The sequence below is a fragment of the Stegostoma tigrinum genome, chromosome 1 (assembly GCF_030684315.1).
Source record: "Stegostoma tigrinum isolate sSteTig4 chromosome 1, sSteTig4.hap1, whole genome shotgun sequence".
Taxonomy (NCBI): domain Eukaryota; kingdom Metazoa; phylum Chordata; class Chondrichthyes; order Orectolobiformes; family Stegostomatidae; genus Stegostoma; species Stegostoma tigrinum.
Window position 1 is genome coordinate 126556608 of NC_081354.1, and position 18050 is coordinate 126574657.

An 18050-nucleotide genomic window follows, 5' to 3' on the forward strand; every position below is an offset into this window, starting at 1 on the left:
AGCGGCTCTGACTGTGAGTGACTGACTAAACTGACTGACTGTCCCAGGCAGGAAAAAAAAACGCACGTAACCAAACTGAACAAGCGAGCTCCGACAGCAGGGGCAGGGTAGAAGACTAATGCTCATAAGCACAATGTAACGACTACCAACCCACACATCGCCAGCACCTTAACTTCACGCCACAGGAATTACTACCTTTTTAGTCTCAAATTATGAGATAATATGTTTGCATATTTCATAAGCTTCTTCCTACTCAATTATGATTCATTTTATCTGTAACCACAAGTTTCCTCGCGGCGTCGTCTCCAAGACGTTTGAACAATTGTCACTGATACAAAATCAATAAATATGTGATTGAATAGTTCACGATTTTAATTGCTAATGTCTGCATAATTTTGCTGTGCTTTTGTTTTTAGGTCCTTCGCCATCACTGCTGTGCAGCAGCACGTAATCTGAGAAATAATCCGGCAGAATGTAAAAATGTTTTTACTAAAAGTACAACTGTTATCTTCGATAACAAAGTGTGGAGCTGGATGAACACAGCAGGCCAAGCAGCATCTTGCCGGCGGCAAAGATTCATTGCCCGGGCTTTAAAGGAAGTGTTCCCAATGGTTCAGTTTCTGGATGGTAGACAACACCGAGTGGAAAAGGAAAACAGACGTCGTTAATGACAACACGAAGCCGATAACACACTCGAAACTGGAGCTGCATTGTATGAACGCCTATTATAGGATTTCTTATCAATGGCTCTCTGTGGACTGAGCTTACCGATGTTTGTTTACTACATGTTCGTTCCATGAGTGAAAGAAAAATTAATCGCACTTCAGACTTTTCAGAAACTCCGTGCACACAATGCTGTAAATATTTCGCATCCAGGTGTGTTTTTTTTATTAGGAAAAATAATGTGAGAAGTGATCTTGTGGTGTATTCGGAGATCGGAATTCATATGCGCCCATCTTCCAAAATCGGCATCCGGTGTTATTAAGGGATCGAATGAGCCCTGGTGACGGTGGTGCAATTGCCATCTGGATATTACTGTTGTGACCTTGCATTACGAGCATTGATGGAAAGCAGCCTGATGCTTGTCTTCACAAAGTGCCCAAGGTCCCTGCAGGTGCTAACTGCTTGCACACAGTTAATGCTGGCCTGAACTTCATATATTTTTTAATTTAACCTATTTTTCTAATCAACTTGTTCAGAGGTTTTATACACCCCTGGAGCAGGTGGGACTTGAAGCCAGGCAGTGACACTACGAATGAATCACAAGAGCTCTCTGGCCTGAGCTTTAAAAGTTACAACCAATTCTCACCCTCTTTCTAAGATTTTTTTCGATGATAATTTTGAATTGATTATTGCAGGAATGAGAACAACCAGCCTAGATGGGATACACACTATCTAAAGCAAGATTCCTAGCAGCTATGACTCATGAGGATCATAATTCTATCAGTTTCAAAATGGTTATGGAGAAGGATAAGCCTTTTATAAAAGAAAATGTTTTTAATTGGAGTAAGGCAAATTTTAAGTTTATGAGACAAGATCTTTCTAAAGTTGATTTGAGTAGACTGTTTGCATTTAAAAGGACATCTAACAAGTGGGAGTCATTCAAGAGTGTGATTACAAGAGTTCTTAGGCTTTTTGTTTCTGTTCGATTGATGGGTAAGGCTGGTAAAGAACAATAGATAAATGAAGATATTGAGATTCAAGTCAAGAATAAAAGTGAATCCTTTTTTTAAAATACAGACTACTTGGTTCAGTTGAAACTCTTAAGAATGCCCCCACGCTCTTTTTATATTGAGAGAAATCAGGAAGGCAAAAAGGGGATATAAGATGGCATTGGCAGACAAGGTTAATACGTTAAGAGCAAGAGGGTAAGTAGAGAGAGGGTTGGGCCTCTTAAAGATCAAGGAGGTCAGCTTTGTGTTGAACTCCAGGAGATGGGAGACATACTAAATTAATATTTTGCATCAGTTTTTACTGTGGAGAAAGATTTGGAGTCTAGAGAATGCAGAGAAAATAAACTTTGGTGTTTTAAAAACAGTTGACATTACAGAAGAGGAAGTTTGAGAGGTTTTAGAGAATATAAAGGTACATAAATCTCCAGGACGTGACGAAATGTATCCCAGATGTAGTGGGAAGTGAGAAGAAAATTCTGAGACCGTCTATTGAAATATTTTCATCATCTGTAACTACAGGTGAGGTGCCTGATGATTGGAGGATGGCTAATGTTGTACCTTTGTTTAAAAAAAGTTCTAAGGAGAAACTGGGGAACTATAGAGCTGTAAGTCTGACTTCCGTTGTGGGTGATTATAAAATATAGGATTTATGGATGTTTAGAGAAACACAAATTAATTAGGAATGGTCAACATGGTTTTGTGTGAGGAAAATCGTGTCTCACAAACTTGATTTAGATTTTTGAGGAAGTTACCAAAAAGATGGTTGATGGCAGAGCAGTTTTTTTTTTGGATTTTAGTAAAGCCTTAGACGAGGTTCCATGTGGTAGACTAACTAGTAAAGTTGGGTCACATGGGATTTAGTTTGAGCTTGCCAATTGGACACATAATTGGCTTAACAGCAGGAGACAGAGAGTAATGGTAGAGGGTTGTGATATGAACTGGAGGCCTGGGACCAGTGGTGTTCCAGAGGAATTGGTTCTGGATCCTCTTTTGTTTGTCATTTAAATAAATGATTTGGATGAGAATATAGGAGGCATGGTTAGTAAGTTTGCAGATGACACAAAAATTGGTGGCATTGTAGACAGTGAAAAAGGTACGTGAGGATTACAGGGACGGTATCCTTACTGTTGCGGGGAGACGGTTTGAGGACAGAGATGCAGAAATGGAGAGATGTGGTTCGAGGCATCCCTAATAATAGGGATGGAAACTACAGTCTCTAAAGTAGGAGGATATCTAGAAAGTCCTAGAGTAGAACGCCTCATCCTGGGAACAGATGCAGCGGGAGATGGAGGAATTGAGAGTATGGAATAAAAGTAGGAGGGTGGGAGCGAGGAGGTGTAGTTGAGGTAATTGTGGGAGTCAGTGGGTTTGAAATGGATGTCAGTGAGTCACAAACACGAGATGGAGTTGGAGACAGAGAGGCCCAGAAAGGGAGGGGAAGGTGTCAGAACTGATCCTGGTAAATTTGAGTCACGGTAGAAGGTGTTGACGAAGTTGATGAACTGTTTGAGCTCCTCGCAGGAGCACGACAGAGCACCGAATATAGTCATGAATATAGTGGAAAAGAGGTGACGGATGGTGCTAGTGTAGTTCTGGAAGAGGGACTGTTCCACAAATCTTACAAAGAGGCAGCCATAGCTCAGGACTGTGTGGGTGCCCATAGCCACCCCTTTGGTTTATTGGCAGTGGGAGGAATCAAAGAAAACATTGTTGAGGGTGAGGATCGGTTCCACCAAGTGACTGAGAGTGTAAATGGAGGGGGATTGTTGGGCCTATAGGAGAGGAAGAAGTGGAGGGGTTTTAGGCAGGAGCAGGCACAGACAGTGGGTTAGAACATAGAACATAGAAAAGTGCAGCACAGTACGGGCCCTTTGGCCCACGATGTTGTGCATTGAATAATCCTAATCCGAAAATAAAATAACCTAACCTACATTCCCCTCAATAGACTGCTGTCCATGTGCATGTCCAGCAGTCGCTTAAACGTCACAAATGACTCTGCTTCCACGACTACCACTGGCAAAGTATTCCAAGTGCTCACAACTCTCTGGGTGAAGAACCTCCCTCTGACGTCTCCTCTGTACCTTCCTCCTAACACCTTAAAACTATGACCCCTCGTGGCAGTCAATCCTGCCCTGGGGAAAAGTCTCTGGCTATCGACTCTAACCATGCCTCTCATTACCTTCTACACCGTGATCAAGTCACTTCTCTCCCTTCTTCTCTCCAGAGAGAAAAGTCCGAGCTCAGTCAACCTCTCCTCTTAAGACAATCCCTCCAGTCCAGGCGGCATCCTGGTAAAGTGATAATGGGAACTGCAGATGCTGGAGAATCCAAGATAACAATGTGTGAAGCTGGATGAACACAGCAGGCCAAGCAGCATCTCAGGAGCACTTCACACTTTGTTATCTAGCATCCTGGTAAACCTCCTTTGCACCCTCTCCAAAGCCTCCACATCTTCCTTATAATAGGGCGACCAGAACCAGACGCAATATTCCAAGTGTGGTCTCACCAGGGTTTTGTAGAGCTGCAGCATAACCTCGTGGCTCTTAAACTCGATCCCCCTGTTAATGAAAGCCAAAGCACCATATGCTTTCTTAACAACTTTATCCACTTGGGTGGCAACTTTGAGGGAGCTATGCACCTGAACACCAAGATCCCGCTGTTCCTCCACACTGCCGAGAATGACTGGGGCAGTTGGGTTTCTGGATATTGGGTTGGAGATAGAGACAGGTGGTGAGGGATTAGGGAATAGGAACTATCAGTTTGCAGACTGTGGGTTTAATGGTGAAGTTGGGGTTAGAGCAAAAGGAGTGGAGAGCTGCGCATTCCACTGGGGAGACATTGGAGTAAGTGAGGAAATAAGTAAGTAGAGCTTATACCACTAATGGTGGGGCCTTGGGTAGTGTTATAGAACCAAGGGCCCTGGGGTGCAGGTACATAATTCTTAATCATCCTGTCTAATACGTGATGCAAGCTTTAAAGAATTATGTACCTGCACCCCAGGGCCCTTGGTTCTATAACACTACCCAAGGCCCCACCATTAGTGGTATAAGCTCTACTTACTTATTTCCTCACTTTGAGTATAGGAGTTGGGACATTATGTACAGGACATTGGTGAGGCCTCTTCTGGAATACTATCTAGTTCTGGTTGCCCAATTATAGGAAGGATATTATCAAACTGGAGAGGGTTCAGAAGAGATTTACCAGGATGTTGCTGGGTGGAAGATTTGAGTTATATGGAAAGGCTGGGACTTTTTCACTGGAGTGTAGGAGGTTGAGAGGAGACCTGATTGAAATTTATATAATGCTGAGGTATGGATAAAGTTGATAGTAGTTGTCTCTTCCATAAGATGGGGAAATTCAAGACTAGGGGTCACATTTTTAAGGTGAGAGGAGAGAGATTTAAAAAAGACAAGGCAAATCTTTTACACAGAGGGTGGTTCGCATGTGGAATGGACTTCCTGATGAAGTAGTGGATGTGGGTGCAATTACAGTGTTTAACAGACATTTGTATGGATATATGAATAGGAAAGGTTTGGAGGGATATGGGCCAGGAGCAGACCGGAGAGACTAGTTTATTTTGGGATTATGTTCTGCATGGACTGAAGTGTCTGTTTCTGTGCTTTATGACTCTATGACTATGACAAGAATGCAAATAATTTTACTTTGACTACCTGCTCCTTCTTGCTGTATTAGAATACACAAAAATTAATAAGGATTCCATCATGAGTTAATAGGCAATAGTTCATATCCTATGGATTAAACCACAACAGCAGGTTATTTCTCCAGTTTGTTTTGCCATTCAATAACTGAACTGTCTTAACTTCATATCCTCACTTTGCCCATATCTGTTGACACCTTTGGTTAATACACGCATATCAAGTTCAGTTTTAAAGTTGACAATTGGCAGAAACAATTTCCATTTAAAGCGAAGTGTTCAGTTTCTAAGAAGTGCAGAATGAGTCCATGATCTTTTCATATATCCAGCTTTGTTTCTTCTGCATGTTGAGAGGTCTGCAACAACAGCTTTAATCGTGCTTCTTATACATTTTACATGATCTTCCCTGAAACCGCAAATAACAGTTAACCTATTCTATGATATCTTCCCATGACGTACTTGCAAGCTGTTCCCTACACCCTAGCTACAAGATCTAGGCCACAGTCTTTTCATCATGTACACTCTCATGTGTGCTTTGAATAGACCCTTAGTTCCAGCGACACCTGAAAATCAGCTTTTTGCAATAGTATTTGTAAATTTAGTCATTGTTATATCTTAATCACACAATCTCAATATACTCCACACAAAGGTTCTAAACTTCTACCACCCTCTTCCTATAAAAATCTGTTGCTTGGATGTTACAACAGGGCACTTAGAAAATTACTACATGATTAAACACATAACATGGTTTAATCAAAGAGGAATTCTGTTTGATAAACCTTTCACTTTTTTTTCGTGAGTGTAACTATGGAATGAATAAAGAAAACCAGGGGAAGCAATATAATTCAAGATTTTCTTAAAGCATAAGATAAGGTGCTACTCAAGTATTGCTTAAATTAGGACCCTGGGGTTTAAGGATTGATGGTTAATCAAATAAAAAGAGCAAGAATAAACAATATTTTCAGGACGTTGTGGTGCAGTGGGAAAAACTAGACCAAAAGTTTCAAGTTCAAGTTCCATCAGCTCAGGCGTATGTCATAATCTGAAGCGGTTGATTAAAATTTTGTAAATTGGACATTTACAAGTTAACAGCTTGTGGCTGGTATGGTGTTGCAAGAATCAATACCTGGATGAAGGTACTGACAGTAACATAGCTGAATGAAGAAGAGAAATTGCTGGGAAAGCTCAGCAGGTCTGGCAGCATCTATGGAAATAAATCAGAGTTAATGTTTCGATCTGAGGAACGGTCACTCCACCAGAAATATTAACTCTGATTTCTCTCCACAGATGCTGCCAAATCTGCTGAGCATGTCCAGCAATTTCTGTTTTTGTTTCTGATTTACAGAATCTGCAGTTCTTTCAGTTTTTATTCAGTAACGTAGCTGAGCTTGCCAGTGTTACCAAGTTTGATGGGAAAGTGAGTGGTGACACACATGGGCTGCACCGCAAATATCAGCCAATGAGGAATGGACAACGGTAACAATATTTTAGGAGTGGCTCAAAAAAATTCCAGTGACATCAGTTAGATATAAGGAAAATACTAGGTAAAATATTAAACCAGTTTTATTGGATAGGATTACATAACAATGTGGTCTGAATTTGTCAGACATGCCATACACTTAAATAGTGAGGAAACCTCAAACTTCAATTAAATTAGTTCCTTTCATTTCAGTACCAGTTTCAGAAGAACTTTTTAGCATCTTTTTAACAGATTATGGCTTGACCCCAAAAAAAAACAAGAATGTGTGGGGTTCTGCTTTGCGATCAGTAATTTGCTGATAAGTTATTAAATACACTATTAAATTAAACACAGGTTAAACACTGCAAGAACCAAACAGCATCTCAAACTTTAATCAGGCTTCCCACCCTTGGGATTCCCTGCACTGTCACCACCTGCTTTTCCATTCCTGCTAGCTAGTTTGGAAACTTTGGGGTCTCAGGAGTTTAAGCTCACCACTGGGAGAATATGCGATTCTGAAGTGGAGCTGGCTGTTTCCGATTGCTGTGCCCGGTGCCTGGATGAAGATTTCTGACTGCATTGGCCTTTGGTCTGGGTTATCTGTGTTGATGCAGTAAGACACATACTGGATTTATCAGCTGAGTATTTGACTTTCCTTACTTTCTGGTGGTTTTGTTGGCTGGTTTTCACCTCAGGATGTGTCTGAAGCCTTGGGGTGTCAGTTGGATGGGCGGTTTTCGGAGGTTTCGGTTCTCGGGTCTGCTGGTTGTGTTCGGGTGCTGTTGATTCTCCTGGCTCGGCACAGGCAGTCAGTAGGTTTCAGAATTGCTTTCGGGAATCCCTTTCTTGGAAGATGCTGTTGGAATTCTTCCTCTGTGGATCACTGTTTGGAAAGCCTGCTGGGGAATAGCTGCCAGGGAGATAGCTGCTTGGGATCCCTCTTCTGGAGGCAGCTGTGGGTATCGCTCACTCAAGTGAGGTTGGGGCCTACAGTTATACTCTTTGTGGGCCTCTTATCTTCCCACCAAACTTGCGCTTGCTGTTGTGTTACTGATGTTCCCTTTGATATTAGTTGGGTAAGTTAGTTGTGTGAATGTATTTTGATTGAAGTTGAATGCCCAATATAGTTGTGAATGAATATTAATTGAAGGTATCTGTATAGGTTCTATAAAGTCTGGGCTGGGTAGTCCAAGGTGTAAAAATTAGTTTTAGTCTAGAGAAGAAGAAGCGAGGCCCAAAACATCAGTTTTCCTGCTCCTCTGATTCTGCTTGGCCTGCTGTGTTCATCTAGCTCTACACCTAGTTATTTCTTTAGTCTAGAGTGTTAGGTGTGGTTGACTGTTCTCTTAGAGTGGGGTTGTAAATTGAACTTTCAGGATGAACAGTAGCTCCAGGCAGCTATCTCCGTGTGTATTACCCAGAGCTCAGCTCAGCTGGCACCTTTCTTTTTAAAAATTTTTGAAAAATCCAGGGCTTTGGTCCAGTATTACAGGATATGGGGATTTTTGCTCAATCCTACATATGGGAATCATTATCTTTTAATATTTATGGATGTTTTCATATGATTTCCTGAATCAGTGCCTTTAAGAAAAAATCCTGTAAAAATGATAGCGAAAATGTTAGTTCAGTACTTTACAAGGTATGGATCACCCAAAGAACATAATCAGACCATGACGTAAATATGCAAATAAATTATAACTAGTTTGGGAATAAAATAATTTATATCTTTTGCTTATCACCCACAATTTTGAAGTGCATTGGAAAAATGGCATCAAATTGCAAAGGCCATGACTACAGCCTATTGTTAAGAATGTCCTAATATTTAGGATAAACAAATTCCTTTGTTATTGTTTATCATTAGGAATGCTTGTAATATGTACTCTGTTTTTGTCTTTTTGAAGTAATATATGGACGTGAGGTAAGAGGACCACTTATTGATTGAAGACAAACAAATAAACCAAACCTTAGTGACCAGCCTATGTTTTGAATTTTTGAGAGAAACTAACCAAAGCATTTGAATTGACCAAAAAGAATTTGAAGGATATTCACAAAACATTGAAAATTAAAGCATATAAAAAGGCCAAAGTTCAGAATTTGGTTGCTGGAGACAAGGTGTTAGTATTGTTACATGGCTCTGGGAAACCATTAAAGTCAAGGTTGGCTGGACCTTACCAAATCAAAAACAAACTCAACCCATACAGCAGAAAGGATCTCGAAGTATGCAAAGTTAACATTTCAAAGAGATATTGTAATGTGGTTTCACTTTTCAAAAAGGGTGATAGAGGTGAGTGAGTCTCACATCCGTGGTAGGGAAACTATTGAAGAAAATTCCAAGGGAGTGAATTAATCTCCACTTGGAGAAACAAGGTTGATCAGGGATTGTTTGCACGGCTTTGTCAGACTGAATTCAGGTCTACCAAATTTTATAGATTTTTTTCCAAGGATTCTTTTACATCAGGTGTGTAATTGTGGGTAGTGTAGTTAGTATAGTTTCTGTGAACTTCAGCAAAGCCACATGGGAGACTGATTAAGAAGGTAAAAACACATGGGATTCAGGGTAACTTGTCGAGTTGGACCCAAAATTTGTTTAGTGATTGGAAGGAGAGGGTCTTAGTTGAAGACCAGTAACGTAACGAAGGGATCCCTGATTGGCTGAGTCCCTTATTGTTAATGATACATATAAACAATATCAAAGAGCATTTGGGAGGGATGGTAAGAGAGTTTGTGGATGACAGGAAGAAGGTCTTAGATTACAGGCGGATTAGTCAGGGGGACAGAGAAGGGGCAGATAGACTTCAACCCTGATAGGTGTGTGGTATGTACTTTGGAAGAAGCAACAAGACAGTGGTTATCAATGAATGGCCAGACACTAGGAAGCTCAGAGGAAAAGATGGATCTTGTGTTGCTTGTCCACATATCCCTTAGGCAGCGGGACTGGTTAATAGGGTAGTTAAGAAGGCATACCGGGCACGTGTTTTTGTCAATAGTGGCATAGATTTCAAAAGCAGGGTAGTTATTTTGGGCTGTTGATTAGGCTACAGTTAGAGTAGTGTGCAGTTCTGGTCACTACACTGTAAAATGGGTGTGATTGCACTGGAGGGTGTACGGAAAAGGTTTACCAGGATGTTGCCTGGGATGGACCAGTGTATCTAATCCAGACCGCCAAAATAATCTTGGGTTGTTTTCTTTGGAGCAGAGAAGGCTGAAAGGGGACCTGATAAAAGTGTATATCATTATGAGAGGTACGGACAGGATGGATAGAAAACAGCTTTTCCCCTTAGTTGAAGGGTCAATAACAAAAGGCATAATTTTATGGTGAAATGAAGGAGGCTTAGAATTGAAGGAGCTGGATCATGACCGGGAACCACGTGATGGGAGCTGAACATGTGACTTGTGTCCTGCAGTGATGGCGGATCAAGCATGGGCTGGAGCAATGGCAGCAGATCAAGAGTGAGCCAGTGAGAGCAGGCCGGTGAGGCAGCTGAGAACGGGACACTGGCAGCGGAATAATGTGGGCTGGAAAGCCCGGAGCGGGACTCCGGCAGAGGCATGGAAAGGAAAGTTGGGTTTTCTTGAAGTTGTCTTTTTTCTTATCTTATTCCAAGTTAATGTGAATGGCGCCATATGTGTATAGCAAAGGTACACACTTTTCTTTTGACATTGAATACATGTGACAATAAATGATTCAAAATAATTTTCATCTAGAGCAAAGTGGGAATCTGGAATGCACTTCCTGGGAGGGTGGTTGATGCAAGAAACCTCATAACCTTTAAAAAGTACTAGGATGAGCATTTGAAATGCCATAGCATTCAAATCTGTAGGTCAAATGCTAGAAAGTGGGATGAGTGTAGATTTAGAGTATTTTACTTTTTGTTGGTGCAGACCCGATAGGCTGAAGAGCCTCTTCTGCACTGTGTGATTCCATGACTTGAACAGTAACGACGATGTGAGGTCTGTTTTACTGCAACGTGACAAGATAGGGATCAAATGGCCTGCCAGATATTTTTCAAAGAATCTGAACACGTCAACAAAAATGTGTGACTTGAGTCTTGAGCCAGTTTACGTTATTTTGAAATATGCTTTAACAACATGTTTACATAAATCATAAACCTTTCATTTTCTCGCAAACAAATCTGGGAGGAAAAACTCCAGTTATTTCCATGGAGCTTAATTCTCCAACCTTATAATTTTAAAGTTGTTGCCTGGAAAAGAAAATGTTGTAGCTGACATTTCAGCAAGAAGACATGAAGGTCTCCAAGTGTTATAATGCCAAAAGACTTAAGCAAAATATGCTGTTTTCTCCTTTTTTGTTTAATGTCAATTCATTACTACTGATAATGAGACATGAATAGTATTAGGATAATGATGGGTAATTAAAATCTCTAAAGATATATTTTCATTTTGAGGGAATGGGTAGATGTGATGTAGGGTTTGTGATTTATATAAGCATTAGTCATCTTAAGAGTTTGGATTTTAAAGTAGTGGCATGTTAGTTTTTCTCTATGTGTATGATTGGGTTTAATAATTTAACTTGTCAGTCTTTTTGAATCCATGATTTTCAGACCAGTATGTGTGACAGAGCAATTCCTGGAGTGATAATGAGAATCTGTTTATATTTCGAGAGTGTTACAGTTGAAGAGAATAAGCATGGGAAGGCCAAGGCCTACTGGTATTAGCATTAGACTATTAATCCAGAAACTTAGTTAATATACTGGGGACCCAGGTTCAAATCTATTCTCCTTAACATTTGGTAAATGTAGATAAATTGACCTCTTTCTATATTCCAAGGAATGCAGCCCTCTTTTGTATAATCCTGCTTCATAATTTTAAACTTGGAGTGCATATATAATTTGGGCAAATCTGCATTGAACTTGCAACAAATGCTTCTTAAGATGTGATGCCCAGAAATGTGTGTAGTAATCCAGATGTGGTCTAACCAGGGCTTTGGATTGCTGAAGCATGAATTTTATTTCCTTTGATTCTCGTCCTATTAATGTACATTCCATTACATTCTTGATTCTTTTCTATCACTAATCATAACATTTTGTATCCTGTCTTATCAATTTCTGTCCACAGTGAATAACCTGTAATTTGCCTTTCATTGAAATGCATTGGCCACAGGTTTGCCTGTTTGCTTAATCTATCAATATCTCGTTGTAGTGTGACATATGAATTCCACCTATCATTGTGTCATCAGCAAATTCAGATATGTGAATTGTTATCTCATCATCTAACTCCTGAATAAATACCATTAATAGTCAAGACCTTAACGAGATCCTTTCAGGCTACCACTAGCCATATTATGCCAATGAACAGTACTGTCCTATTAATCTTAATCTCTGTCTCCTGCTAGTCAACCGATTTCCCAACTCAGTCCATAATTTTCCTTCAGTACCATAAGCTTCAACTTTAACTAGCAGTCTGTTATGAAAAGTTCCCATAAAATAACTTAAAAGTTTTGTCCACTACTTCAGTCACCTCTTTTACTGATAAAATCAGACCAACAGGGAAGTTCTATGTTATTACAACAGAATTAAGAATAGAGTCCTGGGTTTATGTTTATGTTTAAAAATCTGCTAATTATGTCTTCACTCTTTGTTTGGTGCAACTCTAATTCTCAATAATCATGGTTGATAATTTGCAAACCAATGACCTGTAAGAGCGTTCACTACCCATGGGTTGGACTTACAATGGTAACTTAGTTACCTGGGTTCCGTTGACCAACAGAGTCTTGTGGATCGTATTTACAATTAATGGCTGTTGGAGAAATCAGCACATGCGTTGGGGGTGGAAAGTCAGATTGGAGTGAATATTTAAAGTTTTCGAGAAGATTTGTAGCTCGGGTTGTGAGTGAAGTCGTAGACATGCTCGCCGAGCCGGTGGGTTTGGTTGCTAATATTTTGTCATCCTGCTAGGTCACATCGTTAGTGTGCCTCCGCTGAAGCCAGAATGATATCTTGAAACTCATCATGAAATCTTTATTGAGGGGAGTTATTTGAAGGAGGCCGGCCAAGGAGTCACCCAGCTGTCTTACAGTGTATTAAAATCAACACGTTGTAGGGTGACCGTCAGTTTTTCCTAGCCTGGTAAAATGACACAGTAATTTTCTCACCTTTAGAACACATTTCTTCAAGTAATTTGAAATGTTGGAACAGTTTTTCTCACAATTTAAATAAAATTTGAGTAGGTTATAAAGACTTGCATCATATTTTGGTATTTAATCATTTTCTGGCAAAGCATTCGGAATAAAAAAGCTACTTTTAATGTTGGATTGAGCAATTTTATTTTCACATTTTTAAAGTTTCAAGAGAAATATGGTAAAATGAATCTTTTTTCTCAAATCTCTCTATTAACTAGCTGATATTTAGCCAACTTTAGCTACATTTAAGTCGTCATTGGACAAGCATATGGACGTACATGGAATAGTGTAGGTTAGATGGGCTTCAGATCGGTATGACAGGTCGGCACAACATCGAGGGCCGAAGGGCCTGTACTGTGCTGTAATGTTCTATGTTCTATATTAGTAGTAGCCCACAGCTATTCTGTTGGAAAGTAATTGATCCATGTCTGTGGTTCATATTTCCCTGAATTTGGAGTCACAGGAAGGGTAGTGAAGGAGGTGTTTGTTAACACTTGCTTTTACTGGTCGGTACAATATAGGAGTTGGAATGTACAAGACATTGGTTAGTCCACTTTGGATACTGCTTTCACTTCTGGACTCACTGTCATAGGAGAGATGTTGTTAAACTTGAAAGGGTGCAGGAGAGATTTACAAGCATGTTGCTGGGGTTGGAGGGTTTGAGTTTTAGGGAGATGCTGAATATGCTGGGGCTATTTTTATTGGGAAATCAGAGGCTGAGGGATGACCTCATAGAAGTTGATAAAATAATGAGGGGCATGGATAGGGTGAATGGCCAAGGTCTTTTCACCAGGGTAGAGGAATTCAAAACTGGAGGGCATAGGTATAAGGTGAGAGGGGAAAGATAATAAAAGACACCTATGAGGCAATGTTCTCATGCAGAGGATGGTGCAACATGTAGAAGGCATCTGGATGGGTACATGGTTAGGAACGGTTTAGAGGGATATGGGTTAAATGCTGCTAAATGGGATATCTGGTTGGCATGGATGAGTTGGACTGAAGGGTCTATTTCCGTGCTGTATAACTCGTATGACAGAGAAAGAAAACATAAAGATTGAAACAGGCAGGTCATCAGATTTGTAAAAGAGAAAGGATTCTACTAAGATTTAAAGTTTAAATAAATGAAATAATTGGAATTCAATTTGTTTAAATTAAGTAAGGTAACTTATGTGGAAAATTACATTTTCTTACGTCATATGCCACATGCACATAAGTTGTGCTAATTGAATTTGTGAGTTCAATCATTAACTGTTGTCCCCTCAAATTACTTTACTGCGAAGCAGGAAGATTAGTGATAAGATAACAAAGTGTGGAGCTGGATGAACACAGCAGGCCAAGCAGCATCTCAGGAGCACAGAAAGATTAATGATAATGTTTTCTGTCAACTTCCAGAGAGATTGAAGAGTTAAATGTGCAAAGACATGATTATTTGATTAGGTTGTAATGGCTACTATGGTTGTACCTCCAGGTTATAGTATTATTCCAGTAGATATAAAGTAGTATGAGACACATCCATCAGTGTAAGGTAGTCAGATCACTGATAGAACCAATTATAGTCATAGAGCTGTGCAGCATGGAAACAGACCCCTCAGTCCAACACGTTCATGCCTAAGAGATATCCTAAATTAACCTAGTCCGTTTGCCAGCATTTGACCCACATTCCGCTAAATCCTTCCTATTTGTATACCCATCCAGATGCCTTCTAAATGTTGTACCAGCCTCCACCAATTCCTCTGGTAGTTCATTCCATATATGCGCCACACTCTGTGTGAAAAAGTTGCCCCTTCGCTCCCTTTCAAATCTTTCCCCGCTCACCTTATATCTATGCCCTGTAGTTGAGGATTCCTGTACCCTGGGAAAAAGACCTTGGCTATTCACCCTATCCCACCGTCTCATGATTTTATAAACCTTTGTAAGGTCATCCCTCAGCGTCCAATGCAGGGAGACCAGAATTGCATGCAGTATGCCAAAAGTGGCCTAACCAATGTCCCATACGGCCGCAACATGACCTCCCAATGCCAAGCCTCAATGCACTGACCAGTAAAGACAAGCATACAAAGTGTTTTGTACCATAGAATTTGTAACAATTCCCTTTTTTAGTGAGTGTGGTATGTAACTATCTGTGTTGATGACAAAAGACACATTTTGGTTCAACTTTTCATCTTCCATTCACCAGGGCAATTCATAAAGTGGACCAAAGTAAAGGGACAGCATTATTTATATTGTATCAAAGGAAACTGTTGATTCTTGGCAGATAGACTGTGATTGGTAGAGGTAGCACCATGGAAAAGGCACCAGTTAATGATGACTGACACTACACTGCAATCTAAAAAAAATTAAACCAGACAGATTGACTCCAATTGGGCAAGCCCTGAGAAATAAGCCAAAGAACGGTTGTCAACAATTTTGTTGTGTTGAAACAGGAACTCTTTTCTTTCTGTCTGCAAAGAACAAGGTCCTCTGTATTAATAAAGAGCTTCCAATACAAGCAAGGACACAATACTACAATCCTAAATTGTATACCAAGATAATTCTTTGTACACTCAGAGTAATGCAGCTAGTTTTGTCCAATTGCGGAAAGACATCGAATGTTGAACACTTTTGCAGGTTTTGCAAGCATGGAATGGTTGGGTATGATCAGTACCTTGCTAGTTGCAACCAACCTACATACCTAGCATCGCATTGGCACTGAGATGCATATACCGTACTTTTCATGTCGTTTTGGCTTGACAGTGCAGTCTTGTCAGTGGAAAACACCACTTGTGTTGCTATTATACTTGGCAGCAGCATGAATTAGCTATCTTCCCCTGTTGCTCAGACCTTTGAGATATCTTATCCCAGGGTATTTTGATGTGGACTGGGTATTTTCTCGGATTAAAAGTGATAACCTTGATCTGTTCATGATTTTACACAATAATCAGTGTGAAATTATCTGATTCCACAGTTCCACGTGCTATAAGATTGGCCTTAATGGCAGCTTTGTGAATAGGCCAAAGTCATTTACTCACCGTATATTCGTGACGCTGAAACAGGGTGCAGCAAAGTCATCCTGCTGGATAATGGCTACCTACATCAGATCATTTCTCACACTGTCAGACAAATTTGCAGTATGGCACACTTTTGGACACTGGAAGCTACGTTAATGCGCAGGGCCCTGTCCTTTCTGACAGAAAGAACAAGTACACACACTGTGTCAGTTTCAATGCAGCAAATAGATAAGAGCCATTTGCAAGTTCTTTTCTGAGGGGTAGTGCCTTGACCAATTAGTGTGGATCTGTCAATTTAGATATCCTACCTTTCTGCTTTATGCCTCGATTCCCTTAGCATTCAAAATCCGTTAAACGCTGTCTTGAATATACTCAATTATTAAGGATCCTCAGCTCTCTAGGGTAGAGAAATTCCGAGATTTACAACCCTTTTTAGTGAGGAAATTTCTTCTGTTTTCACTCACAAATGGCCTCCCCTATACTAAGATTGTGGTCCCTTGTTCTGACTCCCAAGTCAGGGGTTACAACCTTTCACATTGTTCCTCTCAATGCTCAATCTGCTAAATCCCTTAAATACTTGTCAATTAGGTTACCTCATTCATCTGAATTCTAGGGAATAAGGATCTAATGAACTCCAGTCTCCTCAAATGAAAGCAAAAATAGCTAGAGAAGCTGAGCAGGTCAGGTCTGGCAGTATTTGTAGGGGGGTGGGGTTGGAGTTGTGGGAAGCCGAATCAACATTTTGAGTCCAGTGACCCTTCATCAGAACAGATAACTGCTTGGAAAATATGGTATTCAAGCTGAAGATGAAGCTGAGGGAGGAACATTTGGTGATGAGGAGGAGTAGAAAGGGTGAGGTGAGCCAGTAAGTGTAGTTGAGCCAAGAGAGTGAGAGATATAAATGGGCTAGGCAGACAATGGGATTATTGATAGTAAGCCAGTGCAGAAGAGAAGCATAGTAAGTGACCATGAGAGGGTGAGAAAAGGACAGAACGGGTAGGGGCTATGCTGAAAGCAACCCATGTATTGTGATGATAAGACTAAAAGTGGGGTGAGAATGAGTTGGCTGTGCTGAAAGGACCATGTCATAATAGGACCAGGGTGTATTTTTTAAAAATGGAAGGATGTATATCATGCTCTAAAGTTATGGAATTTGATGTTGAGTCCTAGAGGCTGCAGGGCTCCCAAGGAAAAGATGACATGCTGTTCTTTGAGCTTCTGTTGGGGCTCGCTGAGACACTGCAGCAGGACTGCGACAGAAATGTTGGAGTGTCAATGCAGTGTATTGAAATGGCAGGCAACTGGAAGCTCGGGGTCATTATTATGGGCAGAACGTAGATGTTCCACAAATCAGAAACCCAGTGTGTGTTTCATCTCTCCAGTGTAGAGGAGACCACAGTGTCAACAGTGAATACAGTAGACTAGACTGAATGAAGTACAGATAAACTGCTGCTTCACCCTGAAAGATATGTCTGGTGCCTAATATAGTGAAATGGGAAGAGATAAATGGTCCAGTATTACACCTTCTGAGGTTACATGGGAATATAGAATGGTAGTGTGGGGAGATGTTTAGGGTGGAGGAGGAGTGGACCAGGATGTCTCAGAGGGAATGGCCCCTGCAGAATACTGACAAGGAAGAGGAGGGGAATATGTGTCTGGTTATGGCATTGGTTATGGTGCTGGAGGTGATGGAATGGAAATGGCAGCTTACGGTCCTTTGGATATGGATGCTAGTGATGGTGAGAACCAGAGGGACTGTATTGTTGGTATAGGAGGGAAAAGAAGGGATGAGGGCAAATGTATGGGAGTTTAGTCTGATGTGGCTAAGGGCCTGTCAACCTTGGTAGCAGGGATTCCTTGATTGAGAAAAGAAGGTGCACAGTTTCAAGAACCCCCATGGAAGGTGATGTCATTGTAAAAGATGCAACAGAGACAAAGAAGCCAGAAGACTGGAACAGTGTCGTCATAAGAGGCAGGCTGTGACGATGTGTAGTTTAGGTAACTGTGGGAGTCATTGGGTTTGCATTGGATATCAGTGGCCCGCCTATCCTCAAAAATAGAGACAGAGATGTCGAGGAAGGGAAGGGAGGGATCAGAGATGGACCAAGTAAGATGAGAGCATATTTTCCTTTCTGCT